We start from the raw sequence: 25,939 nt of genomic DNA, 5'->3' as shown, positions 1-25,939 counted from the left end.
TTTGTGACCCATCTTTTCCAATAATAGCTTCTTACAGAATAAAGAAGAACACTACAAGGAATAAAACATTAAGGACTGTATAAGGTTTGTGCGTATAAGGATTCAAAAATGCTCCGACTTCGACGGACCGCGCAGAAGCCTGGTGGAGAAGAGCTACCCCTCACCCAAGGTCAGGGGTTGTGACGGCACAGGAGCGGCCTAGAGGAGCTACCCCACGCGCGAGGTGAGGGGTGGCGGCTGAGACGAGATACCACACGCCAGAGGTCAGGGCAGTGGCCAAGAGGAGCAACCCCACGTCCAACAAACAGTGGCTCTGCGGGCACAGGAGGGACTAGAGGAGCTACTCCATGTTCAAGGTCAGGAGGGGCAGCCATGAAGAGATAGCCCACGTCCAAGGTAAGAGAAACCCAAGTAAGATGGTAGGTGTTGCAAGAGAGCATCAGAGGGCAGACACACTGAAACCATACTCACAGAAAACTAGTCAATCTAATCACACGGACCACAGCCTTGTCTAACTCAATGAAACTAAGTCATGCCATGTGGGGCCACCCAAAATGGGAGGGTCATGGTGGAGAGGTCTGACAGAATGTGGTCCACTGGAGAAGGGGATGGCAAACCACTTCAGTATTCTTGCCTTGAGAACCCCATGAACAGTATGAAAAGACAAAATGATAGGATACTGAAAGAGGAATTCCCCAGGTCAGTACGTGCCCAATGTGCTACTGGAGATCAGTGGAGAAATAACTCCAGAAAGAATGAAGGGATGGAGCCAAAGCAAAAAGAATACCCAGCTGTGGATGTGACTGGTGATAGAAGCAAGGTCCGATGCTGTAAAGAGCAATATTGCATAGGAACCTGGAATGTCAGGTCCATGAATCAAGGCAAATTGGAAGTGGTCAAACAAGAGATAGCAAGAGTGAATGTTGACATTCTAGGAATCAGTGAACTGAAATGGACTGGAATGGGTGAATTTAACTCAGATGACCATTATATCTACTACTGTGGGCAGGAATCCCTTAGAAGAAATGGAGTAGCCATCATGGTCAACAAATGAGTCTGAAATGCAGTACTTGGATGCAATCTCAAAAATGACAGAATGACCTCTGTTCATTTCCAAGGCAAACCATTCAATATCACAGTAATCCAAGTCTATGCCCCAACCAGTAATGCTGAAGAAGCTGAAGTTGAACAGTTCTATGAAGACTACAAGATCTTTTAGAACTAACACCCAAAAAAGATGCCCTTTTCATTATAGGGACTGGAATGCAAAAGTAGGAAGTCAAGAAACACCTGGAGTAACAGGCAAATTTGGCCTTGGAATATGGAATGTAGCAGGGCAAAAGCTAATAGAGTATTGCCAAGAAAATGCACTGGTCATAGCAAACACCCTCTTCCAACAACACAAGAGAAGACTCTACACGTGGACATCACCAGATGGTCAACACCGAAATCAGATTGACTATATTCTTTGCAGCCAAAGATAGAGAAGCTCTATACAGTCAGCAAAAACAAGACCAGGAGCTGACTGTGGCTCAGACCATGAACTCCTTATTGCCAAATTCAGACTTAAATTGAAGAAAGTAGGGAAAACCACTAGACCATTCAGGTGTGACCTAAATCAAACCCCTTATGATTATGCAGTGGAAGTGAGAAATAGATATAAGGGACTAGATCTGATAGACAGAGTGCCTGATGAACTATGGACTGAGGTTCGTGACATTGTACAGGAGACAGGGATCAAGACCATCCCCATGGAAAAGAAATGCAAAAAAGCAAAATGGCTGTCTGGGGAGGCCTTACAAATAGCTGTGAAAAGAAGAGACACGAAAAGCAGAGGAGAAAAGGAAAGATATAAGCATCTGAATGCAGAGTTCCAAAGAATAGCAAGGAGAGATAAGAAAGCCTTCCTCAGCGATCAATGCAAAGAAATAGAGGAAAACAACAGAATGGGAAAGACTAGAGATCTCTTCAAGAAAATTAGAGATACCAAGGGAACATTTCATGCAAAGATGTGCTCAATAAAGGACAGAAATGGTGTGGACCTAACAAAATCAAAAGATACAAAGAAGAGGTGGCAAGAATACACAGAAGAACTATACAAAAAACATCTTCATGATCCAGATAATCACGATGGTGTGATCACTGACCTAGAGCCGGACATCCTGGAATGTGAAGTCAAGTGGGCCTTAGAAAGCATCACTACGAACAAAGCTAGTGGAGGTGATGGAATTCCAGTTGAGCTATTTCAAGTCCTAAAAGATGATGCTGTGAAAGTGCTGCACTCAATATGCCAGCAAATTTGGAAAACTCAGCAGTGGCCACAGACTGGAAAAGGTCAGTTTTCATTCCAATCCCAAAGAAAGGCAATACCAAAGAATGCTCAAACTACCGCACAATTGCACTCATCTCACATGCTAGTAAAGTAATGCTCAAAATTTTCTAAGCCAGGCTTCAGCAGTACGTGAACCATGAACTTCCAGATTTTCAAGCTGGTTTTAGAAAAGGCAGAGGAACCAGAGATCAAATTGCCAACATCCGCTGGATCATGGAAAAAGGAAGAGAGTTCCAGAAAAACATCTATTTCTGCTATATTGACTATGCCAAAGCCTTTGACTGTGTGGATCACAATCAACTGTGGAAAATTCTGAAAGAGATGGGAATACCAGACCACCTGACCTGCCTCTTGAGAAACCTATATGCAGGTCAGGAAGCAACAGTTAGAACTGGACATGGAGCAACAGACTGGTTCCATATAGGAAAAGGAGTACATCAAGGTGTATATTGTCACCCTGCTTATTTAACTTATACTCAGAGTACATCATGTGAAATGCTGGGCTGGAAGAAGCACAAGCTGGAATCAAGATTGCTGGGAGAAATATCAATAACCTCAGATATGCAGATGATACCACCCTTATGCAGAAAGTGAAGAGGAACTAAAGAGCCTCTTGATGAAAGTGAAAGAGGAGAGTGAAAAAGTTGGCTTAAAGTTCAACATTCAGAAAACGAAGATCATGGCATCTGGTCCCATCACTTCATGGCAGATATTTCGGGAAACAGTGGAAACAGTGTCAGACTTATTTTGGGGGCTCCAGAATCACTGCAGATGGTGATTGCAGCCATGAAATTAAAAGACACTTACTCCTTGGAAGGAAAGTTATGACCAATCTAGATACCATGTTCAAAAGCAGAGACATTACTTTGCCAACAAAGGTCTGTCTAGTCAAGGCTGTGGTTTTTCCAGTGGTCATGTATGGATGTGAGAGTTGGACTGTGAAGAAGGCTGAGCGCCAAAGAATTGATGCTTTTGAACTGTGGTGTTGGAGAAGACTCTTAAGAGTCCCTTGGACTGCAAGGAGATCCAACCAGTCCATCCTAAAGGAGATCAATCCTGGGTGTTCATTGGAAGGACTGATGCTAAAGCTGAAACTCCAATCCTTTGGCCACCTCATGAGAAGAGTTGACTCATTTGAAAAGACTCTGATGCTGGGAGGGATTGGGAGCAGGAAGAGAAGGGGACAACAGAGGATGAGATGGCTGGATGGCATCACCGACTCGATGGACATGAGTTTATAGTGAGCTCCAGGAGTTGGTGATGGACAGGGAGACCTGGCGTGCTGCAATTCATGGGGTTGCAAAGAGTCGGACACAACTGAGCAACTGAACTGAACTGAAGGTTTGTGCCCTAGAAGAAGAAAGAAAACATTTTTAGTATGTAGAATAACCATGATGGTGTGATCACTCACCTAAATCAGACATCCTGGAGTGTTAAGTCAAGTGGGCCTGAGGAAGCATGACTACATGCAAAGCTAATGGAGGTGATGGAACTCCAGCTGTGCTATTTTAAATCCTAAAAAATGATGCTGTGAAAGTGCTGCTCTCAATATGACAGTGAATCTGGAAACTCAGCAATGGCCACGGCACTGGAAAAGGTCAGTTTTCATTCCAGTCCCAAAGAAAGGCAATGACAAAGAATGTTCAAACTACCACACAATTGCACTCATCTAACATGCTAGCAAAGTAATGCTCAAAATCCTTCAAGCTAGTCTTCAGCAGTATGAGAACTTCTAGATGTACAAACTGGATTTAGAAAAGGCAGAGGAACCAGAGAACAAATTGCCAACATCTATTGGATCATAGATAAAGCAAGAGAATTCCAGAAAGACATCTGCTTCATTGACTATGCTAAAGCTTTTGACTGTGGATCACAGCAAAGTTAGAACTGGACATGGAACAACAGACTGGTTCCAAATTGGGAAAAGAGTACGTCAAGGCTTATATTGTCACCCTGTTTATTTAATTTATATGCTGAGTACATCATGCGAAATGCAGGGATGGATGAAGCACAAGCTGGAATCAAGATTGGCGGGAGAAATATCAATAGCCTCAGATATGCAGATGACACCACCCTTATGGCAGAAAATGAAGAAGAACTAAAGAGCCTCTTGATGAAAGTGAAAGAGGAGAGTGAAAAAGTTGGCTTAAAGCTCAACATTCAGAAAACTAAGATCATGGTATCTGGTCCCATCACTTCATGGCAAATAGAAGGGGAAAAAGCGGAAACAGTGACAGATTTTATCTTCTTGGGCTCCAAAATCACTGCAGAGAATGACTGCAGCCATGAAAAAAAAAAAAAAAAGCTAGCTCCTTGGAAGAAAAGCTATGACAAGCCTACAAAGCATATTAAAAAGCAAGACATTACTTTGCCAACAAAGGTCCATATAGTCAAAGCTCTGGTTTTTCCAGTAGTTATGTATGGATGTGAGAGCTGGACAATAAAAAAGGCTGAGCACCAAAGAATTGATGCTTTTCAACTGTGGTGTTGGAGAAGACTCTTGAGAGTCCCTTGGACTGCAAGGAGATCCAACCAGTCCATCCTAAAGGAAACCCTGAATATTCATTGAAAGGACCGATGCTGAAGCTAAATACTTTGGCCACCTGATTTGAAGAGCTGACTCATGGGAAAAGACTCTGAAGCTGGGAAAGATTGAAGGTGGGAGGAGAACGGGATGACAGAGGATGAGATGGCTGGTTCTCATCACTGACTCAACAGACATGAGTTTTAGCAAACTCTGGGAGATAGGGAAGGACAGGGAAGCCTGACATGCTATAGTTCATGGGGTCACAAAGGGTCAGACTTGACTTAGTGACTGAACAACAGCAAATAGAAATGTCAGGTGAAATAAAGAGTGTAAAAAGCCTTTTAAAAATAATCATGAGGGTGTTGAGTGTCACTTCTGTGTTTTGCCTGTAATAGGTTCTTTAGACATTTTCTCTCAATCCTTGTGGTAATCTTATGAGATGAATTTATTATCCTGATTTCTCAGAGAAGGTTCTAAAAAATTCTTCTTCAAAGTCACAGGCCTAGTTACTATGTAATGGAATCAGAATTTTGACCCAGGTTTTCTGACTTCAAAGCTCATCCTACTAAGTGCCATGCTATTCCGTCTACATGTTACCAGTAAATTAACAATCGGGGAAATACGTTCTCTTAGAACGTAGTCTACATGGCTTCCCTGGTGGTCCAGATGGTAAAGAATCTTCCCGCAACGCAGGTAGACCTGGGTTCAATCCCGGTTTTGGGAAGATCCCCTAGAGAAGGGAACTGCAACCCACTCCAATGTTCTTGCCTGGAGAATCTCATGAACAGAGGAGCCTGGGGGGCTACAGTCCATGGGGTCGCAAAGACCTGGACATGACTGAGCAACTAACACTCATTTCAAAGCTCATTGTACTAACTCCCTTGCTGTTCTGTCAATATTTTACCATTAACAATCAGGAGATTATGTTCTCTTAGAATGTAGTTTCAGTTAAGTGATCAGAATGTGTCATAGTTTCAGAGGAGTGATGAAGCTCGATGCGATCATCGATGAAGATCATCTGATCTCGAGAGGTTAAGGAATGAAATGTCAAGGATATAAACATGGCAGTGGCATACCAGCTATTTCATAAGTCTAGTAGTAACAGCTTGGAGATGAGTAGTATTGATTGCTAAAATGTTTTGTTTTATTTTTTTCCTAAAAATTCGGTGTCACACAAAGTCTGACCTTTCTCATTCTGAGATGTGTCCACTACATTATTCCAATAATGATGCCTCAATTCCAGAAGTCTTTCCTATCCTCACAGGAAAAAGAATCTCAGACAAGTTCCCCGAGGCAGAGCGTCTCGTTTGTTTCTGCATTCCAACCACAAAGCCTGGTGCGCTTTGAACCAGACATTGTGATCTGGGTTCCACAGTCTGAGTCTTCCTGTAGGGCGTGTTTATCCTCATTAACAAGCCTGTGACTGTCTTCCAGGTCACCTTGTCCCCGCAGCACAGAAAAAGATATTTATGTCTGCTATCCTCCTAGCTTTTCTTCCTAATAGCTTTGCTACCTATTATTTAAGCACAGACAGGTGCCATTTAATAAAACATTTGTAAGAAGGTTGAGGGAATGTAAAGTTTAACCTTGGATCAGCAACTCTCCAAAGACAGGGACCATTGCAATCACTGGAAACAAAATAATTTCTCTGAGGATAGTAGTAAAAATGTAGAATGAAAACTAATGCCCAGATTCCTGGTGAATAGGTAATGGAATAGGTAACTAAAAGCCATTTTTCCTCCCCATCATAAGCAAAAATCAAGAAGATTTATCTCAGGTCTCATAAGAAAGATGTGGAATTTCCTAAACAGAAGAGCACTGTTCAGCTAACTTAAACTTTGCTTCTTTTCATATGTCTTTCATATTGCATTTTTACTTCCTTCAACTCGCATATTTTATGCTATTAAAATGTGTTTCTTAAAAAACCCTTTACCATAAAAGTCACCATTATTAAATCATAGAACACAATAAATGCTCTTCAAATAATTAGGTCAATAAATGCGGGAAAGAAGGGTGGTAAAGGCTACAGCATAATCCTCTTAGTCAAAGATCAAATACATCTAACTAGCCTGGAGGGGAGGGCGTCAGCAGAACACAAGCTGTCCTTACAAAAGACTAACAATAGTAATAATAATGACGATAATTACAGTAAAGCTCCAATTTGAAAATTTAATTAAATTGGAAGCCAAGGAAAATTGCTAAGTATAGAGCAAATATCTACTATTTCTGGTTTAAACTTTAGAGAGTGAGTTAAAAAGGTATAAAAAGAGTGCTTTACCACAGGACCACAGGGTGACTTCCCTGGCGGCTCAGACGGTAAAGCGTCCGCCTACAGTGCGGGAGAGCCGGGTTCAATCCCTGGGTCGGGAAGATCTCCTGGAGAAGGCAGTGGCACCCCACTCCAGTACTCTTGCCTGGAAAATCCCATGGGCGGAGGAGCCTGGTGGGCTACAGTCCATGGGGTCGCGAAGAGTTGGACATGACTGAGCGGCTTCACGTTCGCTTTACTACAGTACAGATGAGGAAAAGCGACACTTTGAACAAGAGTTCCACGGGGCCTTCCTGACCCAGGGATCAAACCCAGGTCTGCACTGCAGGCAGCTTCTTCACTGTCTGAGCCACCAGGGAAGCTGTAGATTTACTCTTAAGTGTACACAACGTGATTGTGCCGCACTCAAGGAACCTTCGCTTTTACAACGGGGTGGGGGTGGGGCGTGGAGGGGGAAGAGAATATACGCCGCCAAGTGGAAATATTTCACCAAGCATTTGACTGCTTTTCATTGTTGATGCAAAATAACATTTGCATTAAGGCAGCACAGGGCACCTCTAATGACGCTCAGTGGCATCAAGTTATACACAAGGTCCTTGGTTGCCCTCTCACCAGCTTGTTCTTTGAAGGTGAATCTGCTGTCTAAAATAATTTGGCTGTGCGATATTTTTTAAAAATATGCCATCTCTAATCTGTACAATGGAGAAGGCAATGGCACCCCACTCCAGTACTCTTGCCTGGAAAACCCCATGGGCGGAGGAGCCTGGTAGGCTGCAGTCCATGGGGTCGCTAAGAGTTGAACAGGACTGAGCGACTTCACTTTCACTTTTCACTTTCATGCATTGGAGAAGGAAATGGCAACCCACTCCAGTGTTCTTGCCTGGAGCATCCCAGGGACGGGGGAGCCTGGTGGGCTGCCATCTCTGGGGTCGCACAGAGTCGGACACGACTGAAGCGACTTAGCAGCAGCAGCAGCAATCTGTACAAATGTATAAAGTGCAATTTATAATCTTTATTAAGAGACCTGGGTTTGATCCCTGGGTTGGGAAGATCCCCTGGAGGAGGGCATGGCAACCCACTCCAGTATTCTTGCCTGGAGAATCCCATGGACAGAGGAGCCTGGTGGGCTACAGTCCAGGGAGTCACTAAGATTCGGACATGACTGAGCGACTGAACTGAACTGAATTATCTAATATTTGACAATTATTAAAGTCTGATTTGTTCTTTTGAAGAAATATTCAGCAGCCATATTATGAATATTATGTAAACACAAAGGGAAAGTTTTAGAAGAATAAGACAGCATGGCTTACTGATTAAAACAGTGGGCATCTGAACCAGATTGAGTACGTTTTAAAAACATCTGCTTTTTAATAGCTAAATATCTTGATAACCTTTTGGATTCCCAGCTTTCGTAGTTGAGGAATAATGCTAAGTCACTTCAGTCATGTCCAACTCTGTGCGACCCCATAAACGGCAGCCCATCAGGCTCCCCGTCCCTGGGATTCTCCAGGCAAGAACACTGGAGTGGATTGCCATTTCCTTCTCCAGTGCATGAAAGTGAAAAGTGAAAGTGAAGTCGCTCAGTCCTGTCCGACTCCTATCGACCCCATGGACTGCAGCCTACCAGGCTCCTCCGTCCATGGGATTTTCCAGGCAAGGGTACTGGAGTGGGGTGCCATTGCCTTCTCAGTGAGGAATAATAGAATTGACTTAAAGCTTTTCTGAGACTCAAAAGGATTGTGTCTCATCTATTCTTTTTTTTTTTTTAACTTTACAATATTGTACTAGTTTTGCCAAATATCGAAATGAATCCGCCACAGGTATACATGTGTTCCGCATTCTGAACCCTCCTCCCTCCTCCCTCCCCATACCATCCCTCTGGGTCATCCCAGTGCACCAGCCCCAAGCATCCAGTATCGTGCATCGAACCTGGACTGGCAACTTGTTTCATACATGATATTATACATGTTTCAATGCCATTCTCCCAAATCTTCCCACCCTCTCCCTCTCCCACAGAGTCCATAAGACTGTTCTATACATCAGTGTCTCTTTTGCTGTCTCGTACACTGGGTTATTGTTACCATCTTTCTAAATTCCATATATATGTGTTAATATACTGTATTGGTGTTTTTCTTTCTGGCTTACTTCACTCTGTATAGTAGGCTCCAGTTTCATCCACCTCATTAGAACTGATTCAAATTTATTCTTTTTAGTGGCTGAGTAATACTCCATTGTGTATATGTACCACAGCTTTCTTATCCATTCATCTGCTGGTGGGCATCTAGGTTGCTTCCATGTCCTGGCTATTATAAACAGTGCTGCGATGAACATTGGGGTACACGTGTCTCTTTCCCTTCTGGTTTCCTCAGTGTGTATGCCCAGCAGTGGGATTGCTGGATCATAAGGCAGTTCTATTTCCAGTTTTTTAAGGAATCTCCACACTGTTCTCCATAGTGGCTGTACTAGTTTGCATTCCCACCAACAGTGTAAGAGGGTTCCCTTTTCTCCACACCCTCTCCAGCATTTATTGCTTGTAGACTTTTGGATCGCAGCCATTCTGACTGGTGTGAAATGGTACCTCATAGTGGTTTTGATTTGCATTTCTCTGATAATGAGTGATGTTGAGCATCTTTTCATGTGTTTGTTAGCCATCTGTATGTCTTCTTTGGAGAAATGTCTATTTAGTTCTTTGGCCCATTTTTTGATTGGGTCATTTATTTTTCTGGAGTTGAGCTGTAGGAGTTGCTTGTATATTCTTGAGATTAGTTGTTTGTCAGTTGCTTCATTTGCTATTATTTTCTCCCATTCTGAAGGCTGCCTTTTCACCTTGCTAATAGTTTCCTTAGTTGTGCAGAGGCTTTTAATTTTAATTAGGTCCCCTTTGTTTATTTTTGCTTTTATTTCCAATATTCTGGGAGGTGGGTCATAGAGGATCCTGCTGTGATGTATGTCGGAGAGTGTTTTGCCTATGTTCTCCTCTAGGAGTTTTATAGTTTCTGGTCTTACGTTTAGATCTTTAATCCATTTTGAGTTTATTTTTGTGTATGATGTTAGAAAGTGTTCTAGTTTCATTCTTTTACAAGTGGTTGACCAGTTTTCCTAGCACCACTTGTTAAAGAGATTGTCTTTAATCCATTGTATATTCTTGCCTCCTTTGTCAAAGATAAGGTGTCCATATGTGCGTGGATTTATCTCTGGGCTTTCTATTTTGTTCCATTGATCTATATTTATGTCTTTGTGCCAGTACCATACTGTCTTGATAACTGTGGCTTTGTAGTAGAGCCTGAAGTCAGGTAGGTTGATTCCTCCAGTTCCATTCTTCTTTCTCAAGATCGCTTTGGCTATTCGAGGTTTTTTGTATTTCCATACAAATTGTGAAATTATTTGTTCTAGCTCTGTGAAGAATACCGTTGGTAGCTTGATAGGGATTGCGTTGAATCTATAAATTGCTTTGGGTAGTATACTCATTTTCACTATATTGATTCTTCCAATCCATGAACATGGTATATTTCTCCATCTATTAGTGTCGTCTTTGATTTCTTTCACCAGTGTTTTATAGTTTTCTATATATAGGTCTTTAGTTTCTTTAGGTAGATATATTCCTAAGTATTTGTCTCATCTATTCTAAGGAGAATATTTTTCACACATCTCTGATACTGGACTGTGACTTACCGTTGAAGGTGTCCTACAATCACAGAGTTGCTGTTGCTTACGAATGTAAACCAGGCCATCAGTGTTCATGTGATTGTCACAGCAGCTGAACTACGTACATTGTAGTAGCACACAATTTGAATTTAATTGCCATTTTAAGTCCCTTATAGTCACACTATGATCAACATGGAAATCAAAGTTATTGTGTATGGAAAAGGCAGACTAACAGAGCAGGAGGACTTACCTGTGATTCTTGCAAACAAATATTTGTCCCTAAAGGAACTCAGTCCTGAATATTCACTGGAAGGACTGATGCTGAAGCTGAAACTTCAATACTTTGGCCACCTGATGCGAAGAGCTTACTCCTTGGAAAAGACCCTGATGCTGGGAAAGATTGAAGGCGGGAGGAGAAGAGGGTGACAGAGGATGAGATGGTTGGATGGCATCACCAATTCGATGGACATGAGTTTGAGTAAACTCTGGGAGTTGGTGATGGACAGGGAGGCCTGGCATGCTGCAGTCCATGGGGTCACAAAGAGTCAGGCATGACTGAGCGACTGAAATGAACTAAACTGAAAGGAAAGACTGCAGTTCCACATAGTCGTGCAAAGCAGCCTTGAAGAGGAGGCTGTGTTATGTTTTGTTGCTGTGAGATGAGCTTGTCATATACCAACCAGTGCCACAGAGGGCAAGAGAAACCATGAAATAGCTTGAAATTGATGAAAGCAATCTCAAAGGAATGAGAGGGTGGTCTGAGCAACTCATGCCTTCTGTAGAGCCATCATCGGTGGTAGAGTCAGTGGGTCAGGAATGCCCTATTGCCTCTAGACAGAGGCTGCCTGACCTCTAGACACACCTGGCTCATTTGAAGGGGAAGGTCCATGTGTTGTCTGTGTAACAATTTAGCAGGCAGTTTTTTTAAGTTCTTTCTTAATTATACATAAGGTAGAGATTCATCTTAAGTCAATAACACTTTAATTCCCATGAAATATGATTTGAGGAAATTTATAATCATATGAAAAGTATTTATTTCCTGAGTTACATATAAGAAAAACAAAATCAAAGAAAAACCAAGCAAACAAAAATAAAACCAGACTATAAACTAGGGTGTGTGTATATTTTGCTACAAGAATTTAATAAAGATGGATTTAGAGAAAATGTACACCAAAAAACCTATAATAATAGGTTGGCAGGTGTTAATTAGTATTTTTTTTTCTTTCTGTTTAATAACTGTTACAAAACTTGCCACTTTCTTATAATTAAAAGATGTTTTTAATTGAAAAAAATGTATTTAATGAACCTAGCAAAAATTTTAAAAAGTCAACAGGTTAAGGGGTATATATAAAGCAAACATAAAGCTCTTTCCGATCCAAGACTCCACTTTTGTCTTTCCAGAAGCAATTACTGATTTCATTTTCTTATATGAACTTCTCAAATTTTCCTATGTATGAACAAACATATACATATATGGTGTAAAATATTAATAAACAGAATGTGTAATAAACAGAAATTACATGAGTTGGAGACCAGAATGGGGAGCTCTGTCGACCTGTGAGGTAACAGAGTTCAAAAGGAAGCAGACGCTTCTTTGCTGGCAGGGACTCAACCAATGAAAAGCCTCGGCCTCTGTGTCCCTATAGCCTCCCAACTTCCTCTCCCGCTCTGTAAAAGGCTTCTTTTCCCCTGCCGGGTGGTGGCTTGCTGTGGTTGTAGACACCCAACTGTGATTCTCTCTGACCCCAAATAAACCCATCCTTGCTGGACAAATGTATGGCTACTTGTTTCAGGTCAACAATATAACTAAATATACACACGTGTAGTTTTTACACGAATGAAAATACACTTTACATACTATTCTCGACTTTTATTATTTAGTCTAATGCTATAACTTGAATATTGTTCTACAGCCCATAGAGATTTTAATTCTTCTTGACATCCATATCATATTTTTATCTGTCAGGATTCAGTGCATGAAACAGAAATCAATCCAAGAACTTCAGATAGGAAGGGATTTAAATATGGTACTTACACAGTTGTAGGCTGGTTCAAGGAGCAGAAGACGGCAATGTGCTACCAAATACCAATTTCAAGGGCAGGGGTCAGCCGACTGCTGCTGTTTTTTCACTGCTAGAGCCCACAGCGGCCTCGGAGCCCCCGAGGCTGGTGACCAGGCTCTGACTGCCACATCTGGGCTGTGGCCTCTGGATAATGACAAGGCTGATAACTAGACTTTGGAATGTTGAGACTGGCTGCAAACACTAATGAGCTGGCGGCTCGTTACAAGGGAGGCCTTCCTGTAACTTCCAGCTTCCAAATCTCACACACACACACTGCCTGGTGGAAGCGAATTCTCATTGAGAACGCCAGCCGCAAGACAGTTTGAGAAAAATAATTTCTTCTTCTGGAAAAGAATGGATGCCAAATGCTGATTGACCGTAAGCCGCACAGTGTCCCACAGCAGGCACCCACTGCGGATCACTCAATCAGTCCTCCGCTGTGTGTGCTCCGTGTGTACGACGCGTAGGGCTCTCAGAGCATTCTGCTGTCACAAACAAGGCACCAACACACGTCGATCTAAATATGTCTTTGAGCACCTTTGAAATTCTAAGAATAAAGTCTAAGAATTTAATTCTAAATTCTGCAGTAAATTCTAAGAATTAAAATAGGAGGGGCTACCTTTGGTTTGTTGATTAAAAAAAAAAAACTAATAATCAGTCAATCTAAGAAAGAAATTGAAATTTTCATTCATGACAAATTGAGGATTATGACCTGGGGACAGCCTCTCAGCTCTAAGAACTGTTCTGCTAAAGGTCAAAGCACACTTATACATGAGATTTTGAGACAGAAGGCTGTACACTAAATGACGTATTATCAACATTTGGCACAATCCTGATCTAAGTGTACGAAGCGAGTAGAGGGTCATGTGTTGCTGTGGACCCTTCCAAGATTAAGCAGAAAGGTTATCTCCTGAGGAATTACCTTGTTGACGCTAGGAGACTGTTGCTCTTAATGGCTGAGCAGCTATTTCCGTGGATGGCTTGGTTTGGTCAATAAATGATGAGGTCACACAACGTACCGTAGAAGGGAGAGAGGAGATCAAAGGGCAGGGGAAATTTTCTTGTTTAAATTTTCCTTGCCTTAGACGACAAACTTTTATTTCATCAATAAAAATTGATGAAAAAATTGTACACATCTCTACATGGTGAGATGGGAGAAAAACTTATTCCACACTGCCTGAAATACAAATGACATTAGTAGCTCAATTGTGACCCCAAAGATAGGTTAAATTATTTTTAAAAACGCTAATCATGTGACATTTTAATCATACAGAAGAACATCCCACACCTCCACTTGTTCTCCTAGCTCTGTGATATGAATGAAACCCCGCCATCCCCCCGGCTTAAAACCTGCAGTGGAGCTGGGTTTCTAGGCTCAGGCTTCTCACCAAATCCCCAGCCCCAGTGAATTCACGGTGTTTACCAATCCTGCCCTGAGGTCAGCACAGGAATGGGTGTGGCTGACCAGCCGGCCACCGGGGAGGGAACCTAGAGTTCACTGGTGTCGCATTCTGACCACCTACGCCACACCCAGGCAGAAGAACAGCGACGGGTGCCGTCTCTGGGGTCGCACAGAGGCAGACATGACTGAAGCGACTTAGCAGCAGCAGCAGCAGCAGCATTCTTGGAGTGCTTGCCAGAGACCAGGTTCCTTCTTTCAATTCCTAGGATGATCCTTAGAGGAGTAGAAGAACTTGCCCAAGGTCAGAGGCTGCCCTTGCCACCCTCCTAGGGTGTGAATTTGTTCTGTGGTTCATGACTAAGCAGGAACTCCTGACATATGAGTCTGGCAGAGGCAAAGGAACTAATATTCGGTGTAGCCAAACAAGATGTAGAATCCCAGTCTCAGGAAAACCCACAGAGGGCTCTACAGCCGCAGACTCCACCTCATACCAGCGGTTCTTATTACGATGATGAGCAAGAAAGTGACTGCAAATTGAAATAAATCTATTACTGGAAAAGCAATGCATAGTGCATGTATATATTCATTTAGTCCATCAGCCAGGATACCTTCATTAACTGCTATTTACAGAATACTGGAGGTCTGTGGGGCCAAGAAAATAAGACAAGCCTTATGCTCTCAAGGAATTTACAATCACTTTCAGTCAGTTCAGTCGCTCAGTCGTGTACGACTCTTTGCAACCCCATGAATCGCAGCACGCCAGGCCTCCCTGTCCATCACCAACTCCCAGAGTTCACTCAGACTCATGTCCATCGAGTCGGTGATGCCATCCAACCATCTCATTCTCTGTCGTCCCCTTCTCCTCCTGCCCCCAATCCCTCCCAGCATCAGGGTCTTTCAAATGAGTCAACTCTTCGCATGAGGTGGCCAAAGTACTGGAGTTTCAGCTTTAGCATCATTCCTTCCAAAGAAACCCCAGGGCTGATCTCTTTCAGAATGGACTGGTTGGATCTTTGGTGATTAGAATAGATAAATACACACCAAACATTGGAGTAACAAGTAGAGTTCAAGACAACATAGTATCTTTGTAGTGGCCTTAAGAAATTTAAAAAAATTTACACTTTAAGTTTCTATTTTAAATATAATTTGTTCCTATCATACAATCCTATCAAAATCACAACTGTAACTTTATTAACCTACTACTGTGGGGTGTACGAAAGGGAAGCAAAACTCTTAAAGGGCTCTAACAGTGAACATGTTAAGGGCTTTCAGCACAGCTATGGGAACTTTAGTGCTCTATCATTATGTGCTCCATTCAATTTTCAACTCCATGAGAATTACATGTCCTTTTGGAGGGGTGCTGGAAATTTTTATTTACTTATTTTGTTGAAGTATAGTTGATTTACAATATTGTGTTAATTTCAGGTGTACAGCAAACTGATTCAGTCATATATATATATATATATGCATTTTGGGGATTATTTTCCATTATATATTATTCCAAGATACTGAATACAGTTCCCTGTGTTATAAAGCCTTGTTGCTTATCTATCTTATGTGTAGTAGTTTGTATCTGCTAATCTCACACTCCTAATGTATTCCTGCACCCTCCCCTTTCCCTTCGGTAACTATAGATCTGTTTTCTGTGTCTGTGAGCCTGTTTCTGGTTTGTATATACATTTGTATTAATGTTTAGACTTCACATGTAAGTGGTATTGTATTTGCCTTTGTCTGACGTCACTTAGTATGATAGTCTCTATGTCCATTGATGTTGCTGCAAATGGCAATGTCTTACCCCCCTTTTGTGGCCGAGTAATATCCCACTCTATACACGTACCACACCTTCTTTATCCACCCTCTATCGATGGCGTTTAGTTTGTTTCCATGTCTTGGCTACTGTGAACGGTGCTTCTGTGAACACTGTGGTGCAGGTATGTTTTCAAATTAGAGTTTTCTTCATCTTTTCCTGATAAATACCCAGAAGTGGGATTGCTGGACTATATAGTTAATTTCTAGTTTTTTAAGGAACCTTCATTCTGTTCTCCATAGTGACAGTACCAATTTCCATTCCTACCAACAGTGTAGGAGGGTTCACTTTTCTCTGCCCTCTCTGGCATTTATTATTTGTGGACTTTTTGGTGATGGCCATTCTGACTGGAGTAAGGTGGTAGATTCTTCACTGTGGTTTTGATTTGCATTTCTCTGCTTATTAGCAATGTTGAGAATCTTTTCATGTGCCTATTGGCTATCTGTACGTCTTCTTAGGAGAAATGTCTATTGAGGTCTTCTGCCAATTCTTTGATTGGGTTGTTTTTTCTAAATTAAGTTGTATGAGCTGTTTATGTAGTTTGGATTGTTGTTGTTCAGTCACTCAGTGGTGTCTGACTCTTTGCTACCCCTTGAAGAGCAGCACACAGGCTTCAGGCTTCCCTGTCCTTCACCATCTGCTGGAGCTTGCTCAGACTCATGTCCATTGGGTCGGTGATGCCATCCGACCATCTCATCCTCGGTCGTCCCCTTCTCCTCCTGCCCTCAATCTTTCCCAGCATCAGGGTCTTTTCCAGTGAGTCAGCTTTTTGCATCAGGTGGCCAAAGTATTGGAGCTTCAGCTTTAGCATCAGTCCTTCCAATTTTGGATATTAACTCCTTATCAGTTGGACTGTTTACAAATATTCTCTTCCATTCTGCAGCTTGTCTTTGTGTGTTGTTTATGGTTTCCTTTGCTGTGCAAAATCTTCTAAGTTTAATCAGATCCCCTCGTTTAGTTCTTCTTTTCTTTCCTTGGGATACTGGTCCAAGAAAGTATTGCTATGATATATGTCAGAGAACATTTTGCCTATATTCTCTTCCAGGAGTGTTATGGGGTCCTGTCTTATATTTAGGACTTTAAACCATTTTGAGTTTATTTTTGTGTATGGTGTAGAGTGTTCTAACTTCAGTGATTTACATGTAGCTTTCCAGCGTTCCCAGCATCACTCGCTGGAGAGACTGGCATTTCCCTGTGGTACACTCGTCTCCTTGGTTGGAGAGACTGGCGTTTCCCTGTGGTACTCTCGTCTCCTTGGTTGGAGAGACTGGCGTTTCCCTGTGGTACACTCGTCTCCTTGTTGGAGAGACTGGCGTTTCCCTGTGGTACACTCGTCTCCTTGTTGGAGAGACTGGCGTTTCCCTGTGGTACACTCGTCTCCTTGGTTGGAGAGAGTTTATTGACCGTAACCGTGCGGCTCAGCTTCAGGACTCTGTGCTGTCCCGGGAGCCACATGCTGCTTTCCTGCCAATAACACTCTGTTTTGATTGCTGCACCTCTTAGCGTTGTCGGGACTCTGGGAGGCTTATGCCTTCAAATTTGTTCTGTTTCCTTATGATTGCTTTGGCAATTCTGCATCTTTTGTGGTTCCATATACATTTTAGGATTATTTGATCTAGTTCTGTGAAAAAGATCATGAGTATTTTGATATGGATTGCATTAAATCTATAGATTGCTTTGGGTACTATGGCCATTTGAATAGTATTAATTCTTCTAATCCAAGAGTAGGAAATTACATGTATTTTTAATCCTAGTTCTAATTTCTACCAAAGTCAATGATTTTGTTGAGATGTATTCGTAAAAACTTCCCATAGAAATCATTAAAAAAAAAAAAAAGCCCTGTCTCCTGTGAATAAAACTGAAGTAGCAAATAGTCCCTCTCTCATCAGCTAAGGCACTTGGGGAGGGAAGGTGTGTGTGTATACACCAGTCTTGGCCAGCTGGATGTGCCTTTGTGGGGTGCGGGTCAGGGCATAGCCTGAGATGGGTTCTGCATGGCAGCCAGCACTCGTGCCATCCTGCCGGAGGGTGGAGCCTGGTGGGATGGCATGAGCGCCCGTCCAGTGGTCACAGACTAGTACTGGGATGTGATTTTGACTGTGGGTTGGCCCCGCTGGCTCCCGGCCCCTGTTTAGTTCACATTCTAGCTCAATGGACTGGCTACCCAATAGCCTAACAGTAAGTTCATGTTGTTTGTCTAAATTAGATGGACTCAGTAGTTGCTTTTTGCCATCAGGAATACAGAGGAATAAGAGCCTGGGGAGCTTGGGGCCGGGGCTTGAGGGCACTGAGTGTGTACACGGGCGGTAGTGGGTGCTGCTGCAGAAAGAACATGCCGGGGCCTCTGTTATCGACACCAGTGGCAAGAATACGTCAGCCTGCTGCTTACTTAAAAAGCGAGAGGCAGCTTGGGCCCCTACTTTCGCCACCTGCTGTGTGGCCTTTTAAAGCCTATGTTTATCATTCACCCTTTACAGTGAGGAGGACAAAGAATCTGTAAGAGCCCTTCCTACATTAAGACTCTGGAAGGGTTGTCTCTGGTCGGTCTAGGCATCCAAGCTTCTGATTTTCAAAATGTATTTATTCTTTGTTCAATAAATACCTATAAGTTATATGTTTCCAGTAACAAAACAAGAAGTTATTAAACTGAGTAACCATAACTAACACTCACTGAGTATGTGTCAGGCACTGTATTACACTACATTATTAAATACTATACTGTATGCACAGTCTTCCCAGGTGGCTCACTGGCTAAAGAACCCACCCACCAGTGCAGGACTTGATCCCTGGATCAGGGAGATCCCCTGGAGATGAAAATGGCACCCCACTCCAGTATTCTTGCCTGGGAACCCCACGGACAGAGGAGCCTGGGGGCTAGAGCCCGTGGGGTCACAATGCGTCAGACACGACAGAGACGGAGAACGCGCGCATCGTGTGCCTGTGTGCCCATTTTATTGTGTTTCACTTTGCTGCACTTTGCAGACACTGCATCTTTTACAAATTGAAGGTTCTGGCAACACCGGTTTGAGGAAGTCCATATTTTCAGTAGTATTTGCTCAGTTTGCTTCTCTGGGTCCCATTTTGGTAATTCTCGCAATATTTCAAAGTTTTTCGTTATTATTATATTTGTTATGGGGGCTTGTGATCCGTGATCTTCGATGTTACTGTTGTGATTGCTCTGGGGCACCACAAACCACAGCCATATCCAAGAGTAAACATAGATTTAAATGTTTGTTCTGACTTCTCCACTGATGGCCGTTTCCACATCTCTCACCTTCTCCTTGGGCCTCCCTATTCCTTAAGACACAATGAGTTGAAATTAGGCTAATTAAGAGGCCAACAGTGGCCTCCAAGTGTTCAAGTGAAAGAAAGAGTCCTGCATCTTGCACTTTAAATCAAAACAGAGAAACGGTTAAGCTTGGTGAGGAAAGTACATCAAAGGGCAAGACAGGTCCAAAAGCAGGCCTCTGACACCAAGCAGTTAGCCAAGTTGTGAATGCAAAGGAAAAATTCTTGAGAGACGTGAAAAGTGCTACTCCAGTAAACACAGGAATGATGTGGGGGAGGGGACAAAAAACAGCAAAACAGCCTTACTGTTGATGTGGAGCAAGTTTTAGTGGTCTGGGTGGAAAATCAAAACTGCCGCCACGTTCCCGAAGCAAAACCTGGTCCAGAGCGAGGTCCTGAGTCTTCATTCCGGGAAGGCTGACGGGTGACGAGGCCACAGAAGGCAAGTTTGAAGGTGGCAGAAGCCAGCTCTTCAGAAGATCTGCCCAAGGTAATGAATGAAAGTGTCTGCACTAAACAACAGGTTTTCCGTGTAGACAGAACAGCCTTTTCTTGGAGGAAGATGTCTTCTCGGGCTTTCATAGCTGGAGAGGAGAAGTTAATGCCGGATTTCAAACTTTTCAAGCATAGGCTGATTCTCTAATTAGGGGCAACAGCAGCTGATGACTTGCGGTTGAAGACAATGCTCATTTTACATTCCCCAAGTTCTAGAGTCCTTAAGAATTATGAGAAAGCTACTCTGCCTGTGCTCCATAAACAGGGAGAAATGCTGAATGACGGGACCTCTGCACACAACACGGTTTCCTGAATATTTCAAGCCCACATTTGAGATCTACTGCTCAGAAAAAAAAATTCTTTTCAAAGTAAGACTGCCCGTGGACAATGGTCACCCAAGAGCTCTGATGGAGAGGTACAGTGAGGTTTTTGCTGTTTTCATGCCTGCTAATACAACTTCCATTCTGAGGCCCATGACTCAAGGAGTAATTCTGAATTTCAAGTCTTATTATTTAAGAAATATGTTTTATAAGGGTACAGCTGCCATCAACAGTGATTCTTCTTATGGATCTAAGCAAATTAAACTGAAAACCTTCTGGAAAGAATTCACCATTTTATATGCCATGAAAAACATTTGTGATTCCTGGGAAGAGGTCAAAATATCAATATTAATAGGAGTTTGGAAGAAGTCAATTCCAACCCTCTCGGATGACATTGAGGGGTTCAAGATTTCAGTGGAAGAAGTAACTTCAAATATGATAGAAATAGCATGAGAACTAGAATTAAAGTGGAACCTGAAGCTACAAATGAATCGCTGTAACCTTATGATAAAACTTTAATGAACGAGAGCTTCCTTCCTATGGAAGGAGTTTCTTGAGGTGCAATCTACTCGTGGTAAACATGCTGTGAAGCTTGTTGAAGTGGAAACAAAGGATTCTATTACATAAACCTAGTTGATAAAACAGCAGCAGGGTTTGAGAGGATTGACTCCAAATGTGGAAGTTCTACTGTGGGTAAGATGCTATCAAACAGCATTGCATGCTTCAGAGAAACTGCTAACGGAAAATTGCCTAGATGAGGCTAACATGGAGAAGGTGATGGCACCCCACTCCAGTACTCTTGCCTGGAAAACCCATGGATGGAGGAGCCTGGTAGGCTGCAGTCCATGGGGTCGCAAAGAGTCAGACACGACTGAGCGACTTCACTTTCACTTTTCACTTTCATGCATTGGAGAAAGAAATGGCAACCCACTCCAGTGTTCTTGCCTGGAGAATCCCAGGGATGGGGGAGCCTGGTGGGCTGCCATCTCTGGGGTCGCACAGAGTCGGACACGACTGAAGCAACTTAGCAGCAGCAGCAGCAGAGGCTAACTTAATTGTTGTCTTATCTTAAGGAATTACTGCAACCACTCCAGCCTTCAGCAGCCAACTCCTGATCAGTTAGCAGCCATCAGCATCAAGGAGAGATCTTCTACCAGAGAAGATTACAGCTCACTGAAGGCTCAGGTGATGTTTAGCATTTTTTAGCCATAAAATATTTTTCAAATAAGGTAGGTACATTGTTTTCTAGGCATAACGCTATTGTGTACTTAATCAGATCAGATCAATCGCTCAGTCGTGTCTGACTCTTTGCGACCCCATGAATCGCAGCACGCCAGACCTCCCTGTCCATCACCAACTCTCAGAGTTCACTCAGACTCATGTCCATCAAGTCAGTGAAGCCATCCAGCCATCTCATCCTCTGTCGTCCTCTTCTCCTCTTGCCCCCAATCCCTCCCAGCATCAGAGTCTTTTCAAATGAGTCAGCTCTTCGAATGAGGTGGCCAAAGTACTGGAGTTTCAGCTTTAGCATCATTCCCTCCAAAGAAATCCCAGGGCTGATCTCCTTCAGAATGGACTGGTTGGATCTCCTTGCAGTCCAAGGGACTCTCAAGAGTCTTCTCCAACACCACAGTTCAAAAGCATCAAGTCTTCGGCACTCAGCCTTCTTCACAGTCCAACTCTCACATCCATACATGACCACAGGAAAAACCATAGCCTTGACTAGACGAACCTTTGTTGGCAAAGTAATGTCTCTGCTTTTCAATATGCTATCTAGGTTGGTCATAACTTTCCTTCCAAGGACGAAGCGTCTTTTAATTTCATGGCTGCAGTCACCATCTGTGGTGATTTTGGAGCCCAGAAAAATCAAGTCTGACACTGTTTCCCCTGTTTCCCCATGTATTTCCCATGAAGTGATGGGGCCAGATGCCATGATCTTCGTTTTCTGAATGTTGAGCTTTAAGCCAACTTTTTCACTCTCCTCTTTCACTTTCATCAAGAGGCTTTTTAGTTCCTCTGCACTTTCTGCCATAAGGGTGGTGTCATCTGCGTATCTGAGGTTATTGATATTTCTTCCGACAATCTTGATTCCAGCTTGTGTTTCTTCCAGTCCAGGGTTTCTCATGCTGTACTCTGCATATAAGTTAAATAAGCAGGGTGACAATATACAGCCTTGACGCACTCCTTTTCCTATTTGGAACCAGTCTGTTGTTCCATGTCCAGTTCTAACTGTTGCTTCCTGACCTGCACACAGATTTCTCAAGAGGCAGATCAGGTGGTCTGGTATTCCCATCTCTTTCAGAATTTTCCACAGTTTATTGTGATCCACACAGTCAAAGGCTTTGGCATAGTCAATAAAGCAGAAATAGATGCTTTTCTGGAACTCTCTTGTTTTTTCCATGATCCAGTGGATGTTGGCAATTTGATCTCTGGTGCCTCTGCCTTTTGTAAAACCAGCTTGAACATCAGGAAGTGCACGGTTCACATATTGCTGAAGCCTGGCTTGGAGAATTTTGAGCATTACTTTACTAGTGTGTGAGATGAGTGCAATTGTGTGGTAGTCTGAGCATTCTTTGGCGTTGCCTTTCTTTGGGATTGGAATGAAAACTGACCTTTTCCAGTCCTATGGCCACTGCTGAGTTTTCCAAATTTGCTGGCATATTGAGTGCAGCACTTTCACAGCATCATCTTTCAGGATTTGGAATAGCTCAACTGGAATTCCATCACCTCCTCTAGCTTTGTTCGTAGTGATGCTTTCTAAGGCCCACTTGACTTCACATTCCAGGATGTCTGGCTCTAGGCCAGTGATCACACCATCGTGATTATCTGGGTCGTGAAGCTCTTGTTTGTACAGTTCTTCTGTGTAGTCTTGCCATCTCTTCTTAATATCTTCTGCTTCTGTTAGGTCCATACCATTTCTGTCCTTTATTGAGCCCATCTTTGCATGAAATGTTCCTTTGGTATCTCTGATTTTCTTGAAGAGATCTCTAGTCTTTCCCATTCTGTTGTTTTCCTCTATTTCTTTGCATTTATTGCTGAAGAAGGCTTTCTTATATCTTCTTGCTATTCTTTGGAACTCTGCATTCAGATGTTTATATCTTTCTTTTTCTCCTTTGCTTTTCACTTCTCTTCTTTTCACAGCTATTTGTAAGGCCTCCCCAGACAGCCATTTTGCTTTTTTGCATTTCTTTTCCATGGGGATTGTCTTGATCCCTGTCTCCTGTACAATGTCACGAACCTCATTCCATAGTTCATCAGGCACTCTATCGGATCTAGGCCCTTAAATCTATTTCTCACTTCCACTGTATAATCATAAGGGATTTGATTTAGGTCATACCTGAATGGTCTAGTGGTTTTCCCTACTTTCTTCAATTTAAGTCTGAATTTGGCAATAAGGAGTTCATGGTCTGAGCCACAGCCAGCTCCTGATCTTGTTTTTGCTGACTGTATAGAGCTTGTCCATCTTTGGCTGCAAAGAATATAATCAATCTGATTTCAGTGTTGACCATCTGGTGATGTCCATGTGTAGAGTCTTCTCTTGTGTTGTTGGAAGAGGGTGTACTATATAAACGTAACTCTTATATGCTGGGAAGCCCCCCAATTCTTGTGACCTGTTTGATTACAATATCTGGATTATTGCGTTGGTCTAGAACCAAACCTGCAATGTCTCCAAGGTATGTCTACATTAGGCAGTATAAGTATTACACTACAAAGAGAGTATTATTTCATTCCATAGACATAAGGCACAATGCTTTAGAACAGGTGCTGTTAGTATTGATGCTCCTTAGATAACGGAGGGCTTCCCAGGTGGTGCCCGCCAATGCAGGAGACGCAAGAGAAGCAGGGTCGATCCCTGGGTGGGGAAAATCCCGAGAAGAGCATGGCAACCCACTCCAGTATTCTCAGCTGGAGAATCCCAAGCACAGAGAGCCTGGTGGGCTACAGTCCATGGGGTTGCAAAGAGTAGGACACAACTGAAGTGACTTAGCACGTGTAGATACAGAAGACTGGAGCTCACAAAAGTTAAGCAGCTTGTCCAAATTACCCAGCTAATTAGAGGAGAAGTCAGGATTTAAATCTAGGCCTGCTTGTTGGAAAAGCATGTGATTTTAACCTCTTAATTAGATGTAAAAAAGAAACAAAATAGTGCCACCAAAATAAGGAACTACTAATTCTGTGAATTTATCTTAGCTTGGATTCCCCTCCGAGCGAATCTGAGACAAGGCTTTGAATGTATGTGAGGTCATCTGAGAGGGGATCTTGGGAGGCCCAGGGTGAGGAGGTCAGGCAGAGAAAGGAGGGGGGCTGATGAAGGATGCATTAACAAACACATTTCTGTGCGGGGTCGGTCCCCTTGGGAACTTTGAGACACTGTAGAACACAGCTCAAAACGGACTGACCAAGGAGAAAGGAGGCTGGCATATTTACTTGCCAATTCTCATCCTTTATTGACTGATTGAGGTTCCTAAAGGGATGAATTCCCAGGCATGTCTGGTCTGCAGCATACACGTGCTGAGCCAGAGGCGCAGATGTTTAAGCAAGGATGTCTTCGGTGTACGTGGGAACCACCAGTGAAACACAGGAGATCTTTGGGTTAGGCCCATGACATATGAGTGGGACGCTGACAGCATCTGCTACAGGACACGGATTAATTCAGAACAATCACCAGACATTTTACTAATTGTATTAGAACAGCTTACTTCATAAATAAGTGAATTTCTGCTTTAGTCAAATTGTAACAAAATAAATTAACTTTCAGCTTTAATTCTCAGTTTAAGGAAGTTTTATAATATAAAAACAAAGTAAGTAAATGATGTTCATTTCCAAGACCATAGTACAACTGATTACAGGTGGAATTACATATTAAAAAACATTTGCAGCATTAACTGGGCCAACCCAGCATTGCTTTGGAGTATCACTAACCATTGTCAAATAAATAACTGCTGCTTTCACATGGAATATGTAAGTACGTGTGATCGAACTGCCCCTGCAAGTCTGAAAGTCTACAGGTGTTCTGGAGGATTCGGTCTTGTTTCATTGAGATGCCATCCTAATGACTTTTTAAAATAAATCTTGTGTATACCCTTGTGACCTAATTTTTATTTGCTTTTGTTACATCAAACCGCTCTAAACATACAAACTGGTGAAAATCTGTTCAGCTACTTTTTCATCCTATAGCAGTAAGCAAGCAAAGACTCCATTTTATTTAAGAAACCCCATTTTCTTTATATAGGTAACAAATTGCATTTCATAACTGAAATAGACACAGATAGTAAACAGTCAAATTGAAATTTCCCCAGAGTTCAGAACTGTTTTAAAAATTGTTTGCTTCCTTCTCATATAGTTTTTAATTGGTTCTAAATCATGAGTGTCAATAAATGCTTTTCCTATGCTTCTCGTAGTAGAGGAAGAGGAGCCCAAACACTTTCCTTTTAACATTTTGATTGCTGTGTGTTGACTTTGTAATTGATGAGTTTGCTGCTGCTGCTGCTAAGTCACTTCAGTTGTGTCCGACTCTGTGTGACCCCATAGACGGCAGCCCACCAGGCTCCCCCGTCCCTGGGATTCTCCAGGCAAGAACACCGGAGTGGGTTGCCATTTCCTTCTCCAATGCATGAAAGTGAAGAGTGAAAGTGAAGTCGCTCAGTGGTGTCCGACTCTTCGCGACCCCATGTACTGCAGCCTACCAGGCTCCTCCGTCCATGGGATTTTCCAGGCAAGAGTACTGGAGTGGGGTGCCATTGCCTTCTCCGTGATGAGTTTGCAGGAAGGTTAAAGACTGGTAGTTTAA

At 42.7% G+C, this 25,939-nt stretch overlaps 1 long non-coding RNA gene across 10 annotated transcripts in view; it reads left to right on the top strand.

Annotated features, from left to right (window-relative positions):
- The window catches only part of LOC138988483 (uncharacterized), a 60,904-nt gene that overhangs the window by 9,072 nt on the left and 25,893 nt on the right, over positions 1–25,939 (top strand). For 5 of the 10 annotated variants that reach the window (XR_011464712.1, XR_011464713.1, XR_011464711.1 and 2 more), the window contains exon 3: positions 28–396. The exons of 1 other annotated variant lie outside the window; for it this stretch is intronic. This is a non-coding gene — a long non-coding RNA (uncharacterized lncRNA). Of the gene's footprint in view, positions 1–27; positions 397–21,221; positions 21,378–25,939 lie in introns of all 10 variants that reach the window. 4 more of the 10 variants (XR_011464706.1, XR_011464714.1, XR_011464707.1 and 1 more) reach the window with 3 other exon arrangements.

The sequence above is a fragment of the Bos mutus genome, chromosome 7 (assembly GCF_027580195.1).
Source record: "Bos mutus isolate GX-2022 chromosome 7, NWIPB_WYAK_1.1, whole genome shotgun sequence".
Lineage (NCBI taxonomy): Eukaryota > Metazoa > Chordata > Mammalia > Artiodactyla > Bovidae > Bos > Bos mutus.
The sequence above is the reverse complement of the archived record's forward strand: the minus strand, read 5'-3'. Positions and strand labels throughout refer to the sequence as shown.